At 37.9% G+C, this 10,523-nt stretch overlaps 1 long non-coding RNA gene and 1 pseudogene across 1 annotated transcript; both read right to left on the reverse strand.

Moving 5' to 3' along the window:
* Window positions 1-201: 201 nt before the first annotated feature.
* LOC147280419 (uncharacterized) lies at window positions 202-9,928 on the reverse strand. The gene is made up of 3 exons (XR_015123438.1): window positions 9,860-9,928; window positions 4,216-4,346; window positions 202-452 (listed from the first exon to the last, which is right to left on the reverse strand). It is a non-coding gene; the product is annotated as an uncharacterized LOC147280419 (long non-coding RNA).
* Window positions 7,003-9,305, reverse strand: LOC147280420 (uncharacterized; annotated as a pseudogene).
* Window positions 9,929-10,523: the final 595 nt, after the last annotated feature.

The raw sequence follows: 10,523 nt of genomic DNA on the forward strand, positions 1-10,523 counted from the left end.
TTTATATTAGAACTGATCTTATATATTTTGAAATTAGTATTATGTAACACCTGTTTTGATATCGAATTTATTTTTCAGAAAACTGATATAATTGGTTGACACCATTGAACCATCTACTGCATATTTATTTAGTGGTCAATTAACCTGCACAGATTAGCTAAACAATCCATTTCATATATTTCAACAATCCATTGCATTTCATCAATTGTCATATATTTCAAAGGACCCAAAAGTTGTCTGCATATCACAAAAATTAGGGGGAGACCTCATCAATCTCTAACCCCATCCTTAAAATCTAAGCTAGGCCTATATAGTCAACATGTACAAATACAAGGCATGACAGTGAACAACTACCACATATCCAAAGATCGCATGATATAGCCATTTCAAGTCCACCACCCAATGTTGCTTGCTCCTTGAATGACATCAATAGTAGGAATAGGAATTAATACCTACAGAAGATGAATTTAAGTCAAGTGTCAAGAAGAATAGTAGTGAATCTGCTCTCAGACTTCCAAGATGCAAATTAAAGGAAAACCTGCTACCCTGATCAACATATATAGGTGAGCATACCAAGGATTAGCTATGCCAAAACCAATACAAAGTTTTAACATGATGTATTATATAATCATGTTATACACAAAAGGCGCACAATTTAGTCATCATGTACAAATTCTGCATCTCTCATACAACAATAGCAGCTTATGAACATGAAATTCACATTTTTAGATTTTGTCCAACTTTTCTCAAGTGAGGTGGACATTTGACAACACTTCATTCATTAAGCAAATTCTACAGTCATGACAAATTTAAGAACAAAAAACATAAAACTATGTTCAAAGTTTGCTGCTTTCATATTAACAACCAAATATGAGTAGGCTACACTCCCTAATTTTTAAGAAAACCCACACACCTTTAAATGCGCGCACTAAGAAAACTCGACATGGATCTAGACTCATTGACCTCCATGTACAAAAATTTTCATGCGTAATGAGACTGTGTGAGTTGGTTAATAAAATCCAATATAAAGGAATTCTAGGAAAATTGCAGAATATTCAGTCAGCAAAGCTGATTTATAAAATTTTCCTTTAGTCATTACAAGACCATTTCACTTGGTTTTGGTCTTGAAATCTTTTTATTTGAGTCCATTTTTATATTCCAAAATTTTAGATTCAAAATCCACTCACAACAATACAGAATTTGAAAATAGTGCATGAAGGTCAGATTTCTCAAAGTTGGCTGCAAAATGTCTTTTTTAATTCGAATTTCTAAGGTTTAAACCTGTATATGCTTGCTAAAATCCTTTCAAAAAACAATATGAACAATTTGTTGTGTTTGGCTCGTTGAAGTCGTAGTTGGTTTTAGGATTCCTAATCAGTTTAGGAAACTAGAGAAAAGTGTGCACAAGTATTTCCTAGTAGCTTTAGGAAATAGTTCTCTTTAGTATTCCTAGTTGATTTAAGGTTAGATTTAGGAAAGAAAGTTCCTTTCCCTATTTTAGAAGGTTTAGGCTATCCTAATAAGTTAAGGAATGTAATCAGCAGCTTATATATATAAATAGGCTTGCAGAAATTTCTTTTAATAACATAAGAGACAGAAACAAAAAGGGCCAAGAGTGATAGAGAAGGGAAGCTCGGGTTTTGGGGATTAGTTAGGGTTTTCAATAGGTTCTTGTAATCTCTTTCTAATCTTTATAGTGCAGCTGTGATTCTCTAAAGATCACACGGGGACATAGGCAAAGTTAGCTGAACCTCGATAACAAATCTTGTGTATGTTTTACAATCTTTGTTTTCTCTTATTATTTGCATATCATCTAAGTATAAGTCCATCAATAATCAAGATCAAAGCACTTAGGGGCATAATAAACAACACAATTTTATTGGCTGAACATGGATTTTCCTTTTCTTAGATGCATTCTTGCATATGCAAATACATGCATAATTTCCAGCAGGATGCACTTGTTTCATAAATTTTCAATTTTTTAATGACAACACAATTGGAACCAAGTGCAATTGCTCTGTTCTTACACTTCCTTCAGTAATGAAAGATTAACAAGGATACTTGATCTTTGGGACAAGTAACAATTTTATTGAACGAGGCTTAATTTATGAAAAGTATGGTCTATGTTAGCTCAAAGTATAGTTAAATCATACATGTATGGGTAATTTGGGGCAAGTAAAAATTTTATTGAACGAGGCTTAATTTTAAAGTATCTGCTACTTTCCTAGTTTCTTCAAGCAAACAGATTTGGACCATGAAGTTTTCAGTGCAGGTTTGTTAATAAGATAAAGACCCGTAAACCAATCAATGGGATAAGATAGAAAAAACAATGTCCACTTGTGTAACTAACCTCGCAAGCAGACACTATGAACTCGAGAAAGCTGCAGAGGGAAAAATTACCATGTACATAGGTCAACTTAAATCAAGAATTCATATATAAAACCAGAATACATAGTCAAAAATGAAATGCAATACACACAAACACATAAAACAAAATCTGCAATTACTCTCTATATTGATAAGAACTAACATAGACCATACTTTTCAAAGAATGAAACACTAAACCAGAGAAACAAAGATGAATTATAATTTTTGAGCATATGGCAGAAGCATCAATCAAATAAATATCCTCAAGAAAAGTATCAAACACAGCCCAAATGCATATCAAAACGTAGAAAACAGTATTCAACAATCAATCAACAACACAATAAATAAATAAAAAGAGTATTCAACAATCAATCAACAACGCAATAGAATTTTGTAACATGATTATCCAGTCATCCAGTTAAGCAGCAGGCTGGAAATCTCATTTAGAAATTGAAAGTGGCCGTGATATGTACTTAAATCATAACTTCTTAAAAAACTTGTCTCACTTAATTCTCTTTTACAATACTAATTGCCAAGTTCCAGTTTCTAGGTCCTTTAGTTTCAATAGTGATTAGCTAGGCTATGAGTTCATCAAATTTAATACTTCCAAAATAGAATACTGGTGGGTCTATGCTATTATAACAAAATAGAATATCATAATTGTCAGATATATATAATTGCAATAAAATGGAAACAAATTAAAGGGTTGGCTACTAGTCGTTTTCTCCTGAAACTGAAAGTGCAAAAAATAAGTGCATCAAAAGTGCACGTGGGCATCTGTGATAGATACTGTGTGATACATATATACATACATTTACATAGATTAAGCCCAGCAGCAGCAGCAACTACCTAATCTTCACCTGGGACCAGATAATTAATATCTCTGTTTAGTATACATATTACATGCGTTGCCCTATTCCCACTTATAAATACCTTCTATATATTGTGACCATCCTCACATTATATACTAACGAAATAAGTAAATTATAGAGAAGAATAAATAAACCCAAGATCCAAATAACATTGTTAATTAATTGGATATATTGTTTACAGGGTATCACTATCATTGACAATAGCAATGATGTCTTGGTTTAGTCAGCTTAATTGTCTTTTGAATTACAAGGAAAAGGATGAGGAGGGCTTGTAGATACTAGTAAGATAGTACTTGTTCTGCTTGATTTGTCCAATCTCCAAAATTATTAAGGTAAAGACAAAGAATGAATTAAGCAAGCAAAAATATTGTGTGTATACTTAACTAATATATCATATTGAAATGACTAATGATTGTTTGATATTGATGCTCGCAAACTAGCTAGTAGGAGGATCATCAAAATCAAAAGATGAAAATTTCTAAAATTTTGTTCATTGGGTTGATCCAATTATACGAGGAATCGCTTGATATACATACCTCATAATCATAATAAATATAATAAAAAAAGAGATATAAATTATATAAAGTTTGCAGGAAAGACCTAAAAAAACAAAGGAGAGAAGGAGAGAAATTATTGAACCTATACTGCAGTACTAGTAGCAGAAGTAGCAGCAGCAGTAGTAGTTGAACCGACACCGACACCGCCATCACCACCACTTTGTTCCAGCATATGAAAATTACATGCCGAACATACTGCTTTCATTTTTCATGGTATTCTGCAAATTATTATCACATTATAAAGCAAATTTGAATAAATGGAAGTTGAGTAGTACAAAGTGAAACTGCATACTCCAAACAAGCAGAATTCTAGAGCAGTAAAAGAAAGCAAAACCCCAATTCATGTATTCAACCCAAATTACACTCTCAGTCCAACAGGTAGATAAAAAAAAATGTCAAACAGATAAATAAAATCTTACCAAGACTGTAAAACCCAAATGAGATTTTGAGCCCAAGCACGTTGTCAGCCAAAACCAGTGGCAGGAAAAAGAGAACAAAGGCCACTAGATTAGAGTAGTGAGTGCACATCACCATGTCCATGAGGTTTGGTCTATCACAAAGAGAAGGGGAAGAGTAAACAGATAATTGAATATTTATGGAAAAAGAGATTTCAAAGTAAGAATTTGATTCTAAAAGCTCAACTATACGAGAATGTGTGTTTTTTGGTTTTTTACCACCACTTGTTCATTTAAATATTCCTGTGTTGCAAAGTGCTACTCGAGGATTGAGAGAAACACATAAGGTCTGCAAGGTATTCAAAATAATTTTTTGTCTCTCTCTCTCTCAAACTCACAATGATCTTCTTAATTTTGCCTAGAATCTTTCACACAAGGACTGTATAAATCTGTTTGTTCACAATCCGTACCATCTTCTATAGAAATTGCAAAAGTATAACCAGAGGAATTTGTGTTCGGCTTTCACTTACAAAATGATACAACCCTTTCTACCTTAACCTGATACAAAAGAGATTTGGAAGAAGGAGCAGAGCCCCAATTTTTCTGTGTATATTCAATATAAACCAATCATCAAAATCACCCCTACAAAATGAGAGCTACTGCTCTTATATCAGCAATTGAACCGGACATAACGACTTGATCCAGGTCAAGACTCACAGCAATGGACTGCCAGCTGTCATTTTACTAACAAAACTACTAATTAAAGACTAACCAACTATTTATTAAAGACTTAACCAATTACAGATCTTAACAACTACTCCTCCCTTGCAGACAAACCTTGTCCTCAAGGTTTTAAAATTGAAAATCTGGAAATTTGGTGACGAACTCATCATAATCCTCCCATGTAGCCTCTTCAGCCTTATGACCAATCCACTGAACCAGAAGTTGTGTTCCTGCTACATTTCCTTTCTTATAAATTCTTCTTTGCAATACAGCTAGAGGAGCTTCTTGGATTAACCCATCATCCATGACCAGTGGTAAAATTGTAGATGGAACAGTAGATCCCAAGTGTTTCTTTAAGTAGCTGACATGAAAAACTGGGTGTATTTTGGTTCCTGCTGGTAGCTTCAATCTGTAGGCCACCTTCCCTATCTTTTCCAGCACTTCATAGGGTCCATAAAATCGAGGATGTAGTTTAGTAAATGAATGTGAAGCCAATGCTTGCAACTGATATGGAATTAGCTTGAGATAAACATAGTCACCAACCGAAAATTCCCTCTCTGATCTGTGCTTGTTAGCTTGAGTTTGCATCCTATTTTGAGCCACTTCCAGGTTATGCTTTAACATAGACAGAAGCTTATCCCTCTCGAGTAGACTGCGCTCCACCACATCCAATTTGGCAGTTCCTAATTCATAAGTGATGATATGAGGTGGGGGGTAGCCATAAACCAATTCAAATGGTGTCGCCCTAGCAGAAGTATGATAGGCAGTGTTATAGCTCCACTCAGCCCAAGCAAGCCACTGCACCCATTTCTTGGGTTGCATACTAGCAAAACACCTCAAATAAGTTTCCAAGCATCGATTCACCACTTCTGTTTGACCATCACTTTGTGGATGATACCCAAAGCTCATGCACAACTTGGAGCCTTGTAGCTTAAAGAACTCCTTCCAAAATGCACTGATAAACACAGGATCTCTGTCACTCACAATGGTAGATGGCATTCCATGTAGTTTGAAAATGTTGTCTACAAATATCTGAGCAACTCCAGTAGCAGTATATGGGTGGGCGAGAGCAACAAAATGAGCATATTTGGACAAACAATCTACAACCACCATGATCACTGTCTTACCCTTGCATCCCGGCAATCCAACAATAAAATCCATGCTAATATCTGTCCATACTTGTTGAGGAATAGGTAGTGGCTGAAGTAACCCAGGTGGAGAAATAGTTTCATACTTGTTCTGTTGACATGTAGAACACTCAGCAACCATGGACTTGATGTCGTGTTTCATCCTCTACCAATAAAACCCTCTCTTAATTCTTTGATAAGTTTTGAGGACACCTGGATGACCAGTAGTAGGTGTTGAGTGATGTTCTTCGAATAACTTCATCCTCCAAGGTGATGTTGGACTCAACACAATGCGAGAATTGTACTTCAAGAACCCATTGTCAATATGATACTTCATTAGTTTAGAATGAGCAGTAGTCGGATCCAAAGCAGCAACTTCCCGAGTTTTATGAATAATCCAATCATCTTGCTCTATATGTCTTCTTAAATCATCCAACCAACCAAAATAAGGGTAAGTAATAGTAACACACTCCAATAAGGAACAAGAAGAATCAATAGGAGCCTCTGGTAATAGTTCTGAATCATGTACCCAAGATAAAGCATCTGCCACAACATTATCTGTTCCATGTTTATATTGAATCTCATAATCAAATCCCAATAGCTTAGCCACCCATTTTTGTTGGAATGGGGTGTTAGCTCTCTGATTCAAAAAGTATTTCAGACTGTTATGATCAGTTTTTATCACAAAATGGCGCCCCTGTAGGTAATTCTGCCATTTTTTTACTGCATGCACTATTGCAATCAATTCTCTTTCATAAGTTGATAAAGCTTGGTTTCGTGAACCAAGAGCTTGACTAGTAAAGGCTATTGGTCGTCCCTTCTGTTGCAACACCGCACCAATACCATTTCCGGAAGCATCACACTCCAATTCAAATGGTGAAGAGAAATCTGGTAGGGCTAACACTTGTGGAGAAGTCATGATAACTTTGAGTTGTTGGAAAGCATCTGTAGCAGCCTGAGACTAAACAAACCCATCTCTTTTAGTTAACTGATATAAAGGTTGACAAATCTTGCCATACCCAGGAACAAACTTCCTATAATAACCTGTCAGGCCGAGAAATCCTCTTAGCTCTTTGACATTAGTCGGAACAGGCCAATCCAAAATAGCTCGCAATTTAGACGGATTAGCTGCCACCCCATCCCTGGAAACAATATGTCCCAAATACTCTACACTACTTTGACCAAAAGCACACTTTTGTTTCTTCACAAACAGTTGGTTATGCTGGAGAATTGCAAAGGCTCGTTGTAGGTGGCTTAAATGCATTTCCCAACTAGTACTGTAAACTAGTATGTCATCAAAGAAAACCAATATAAACCGTCTGAGAAATGGTCTGAAAATGTCATTCATCAGGTTTTGGAAAGAGGCAGGTGCGTTTGTTAGGCCAAATGGCATAACTAAAAACTCGTAATGGCCCTCATGAGTTCGGAAAGCTGTCTTCTCAATATCAGCAGTTTCCATTCTAATTTGGTGATAGCCCGATCTAAGATCTAACTTAGAAAAATATTGTGCACCATGTAATTCATCTAACAGATCATCTATGAGAGGAATTGGATATTTATCTTTGATTGTCAACTGATTCAGCTCTCTATAATCCATGCACATTCTCCATGTTCCCTCCTTCTTCCTAACCAACAGAATTGGGGAAGAGAAAGGACTATGGCTTGGCCTTATAAACCCAGAATGCAATAAGTCTTGGACTGCCTTCTCAATTTCTGTTTTTTGAAGGGGACCATAATGGTAAGGCCTGATACTAGGGGGTTTGGCACCCTCAATCAATGGTATTTTGTGGTCTTGAGCTCTATGAGGAGGGAGGGCTGTTGGTGTTTGGAAAATGGCATCAAAGGCAATGAGTAAGCTCTGCAAGTCACGAAGTTGCTGTGGAGTCAAAGTACAAGCTTCCAGTTTCTCAGATTCAATTGAATACAAAAGAAGGCCTAAACTGGTTGTATGTAGTATCTTCTCCATCTGTTGAAGTGATGCCACTTGTACCAAAGTGTTTTGAAGAGTGGTACTTGCCAACTTAAACTTTCTAGCACTAGCAGTGAATTCCATAGTTAGGAGTTGAAAATCCCACAACACTGGACTAACCAGTAAAAGCCATTGAACCCCCAAAACCACATCACAACCCCCAAGTGGTAAAGCAAATAGATCCACCTCACAACCATACTCTCCTATGGTAAGTGGAATTTTCTTACAGCAACCTTTACTCTTCACCTTACCCCCTTCAGCAATCATCACCTCAAATTCATCGGTATGGTGAACCTGCCAGCCCAACTGTTTGACCAACCTGGAATCGACAAAGTTATGTGTACTACCCGAATCTAAGAGAACAAGTACAGGACAATTTCGGACCAAACCTTCCACCTTCATTGTTCTGATTGATTTCTTAGCAGATGTGCCATAGAAAGCACATTCACTCAGCTCCATTTGTTGTAAGTCAACTGTAGATTCATCATCAGTACCCACAGAATTCACATCCTCAAAATTCACATCAAGTAGTAACAGCTGCTTCTTGGTGCATTTATGGCCCCTCACATATTTCTCATCACAATAGAAACACAGCCCCTTTAATCTCCTTTGTTAAACCTCCTCTGGTGTCAACTTTTTGACAGGTAAATCTTCATGTTTCACCTTAGCAATTGGGGCTGGCAATGAAGCTAAAGGTTGAGTGCGATGAGGGAATTGCTTAGGAGCACCCACTTTTAGCTCATTGAGCTTAATATCTACTTGTACAACAATTGCAATGGCATCATGGACAGTATTGGGACGCAACAACTTCACATCATACTTCAATTCATGTTTTAAACCACCCAAGAAACAACTCTTCAACAGAACAGGACCAACATCATTCGTTCGAGTAGCTAATCGACGAAATTCAGTGATATAGTCCTTGAGTGTACCTGTTTGTCGTAACTTGAATAGCTCCTCTGCACAATCTTCAAATTCCGATGGGCCGAACTCGCGGCAAAAGGCGCGAGTGAAATCTTCCCAGCGAGGTGTCATCCGCAAGCAATCCATCCATCTAAACCATTGCAGAGCCTCCTGCTCAAAATTGAATGACACTGTGACAACCTTCTGATGATCTGGTGTGTTGTAGAGGGAGAAATACTGTTCGGCTCGATAGATCCAGGCTAGCGGATCATCGCCGTTGGTGAATCGTGGGAACTCGATCCTCGGCCATGGGTGGCGCAGCATCGGTCCACCCCCACCCCCATCAGGTCGTCGGTGGGGACGGTTGAAGCCAAAGTCAGGACGATCTTCATCATCGAGTGGGATCTGGTCGGTGCCACCCTCGGCACCGCGAGAAAGTTCTTGACGGAGCCGCTCGAAACCAGCGGCCAAACATGGTATCAAGCTGGGAATCGAGGCTCCTGGCAAAGGTCGAGAACTCCGTGTTAACTAGGGTCTGAAGTTTGTCGAAGGAGGTAGTGAGCTTCTCTACAGAAGCTTCGAGCGACGTCACACGAGCGTCCATGGCAGCAGCGCGAGTGAAACGACGGGGCATGCACAGAAAGGGAACAGTGGGATCGAGATGGCTCTGATACCAAATGATACAACCTTTTCTACCTTAACCTGATACAAAAGAGATTTGGAAGAAGGAGCAGAGCCCCAATTTTTCTGTGTATATTCAATATAAACCAATCATCAAAATCACCCCTACAAAATGAGAGCTACTACTCTTATATCAGCAATTGAACCGGACATAACGACTTGATCCAGGTCAAGACTCACAGCAATGGACTGCCAGCTGTCATTTTACTAACAAAACTACTAATTAAAGACTAACCAACTATTTATTAAAGACTTAACCACCTACAAAATTGAGAAGAAGCACTGATGCTTGAAAAGGCAAGAAAAATTTAGCACAACAATCACCTTCATGGAGAATCCAATATCTAAACCAACACCCAAATAACAAAACACCCAAATTCCAGAAACACCCATGTTCAAACAACCTGCAGATATTAGAACCCTAAATCCGAAATCTAAACTTCAAATTAAAAAGAAAAAATAACAAAACAATCTCATCAAATACCTGAAATCGCGAAGGCTGGGTGGTGGTATCGCGAAGGCTTCTCTGGGTCGATCTCGATCTCGTGACGTTGTCCAAATTGAGCTTTCTTCTCTCTCTCTCTCTCTCTCTTCGCGACTTCTTAGACTTCTCTCTCTCTCTGTTGCGTTCGCTCTCTACAAGCCTACGCGCTCAACCCATCGATCTCTGCAAGCCTTCGCTCTCAACCCATCACTCACGTCTTAAGGCTGGGTGGATTGGAGAATCAGCTAGCTTAACCTTCGCGCTCAATCCATATATCTTCGTCGGAGATCGATGAAGAAGATATGTGTTTGGGTGTGGGTGTGGGTGTGGGTGTGGGTGTGGGTGTGGGTGTGGTGGAGTTTGGATGTGAGTGTGGGTGTGTGAAAGTAAGTCTATGTGAGTATAAAGTGTAAACGCGGGTTGTCAAAATGTTTTTTAAGTGATG

The sequence above is a fragment of the Dryas octopetala genome, chromosome 7, assembly GCF_963921425.1.
Source record: "Dryas octopetala chromosome 7, drDryOcto1.1, whole genome shotgun sequence".
Taxonomy (NCBI): domain Eukaryota; kingdom Viridiplantae; phylum Streptophyta; class Magnoliopsida; order Rosales; family Rosaceae; genus Dryas; species Dryas octopetala.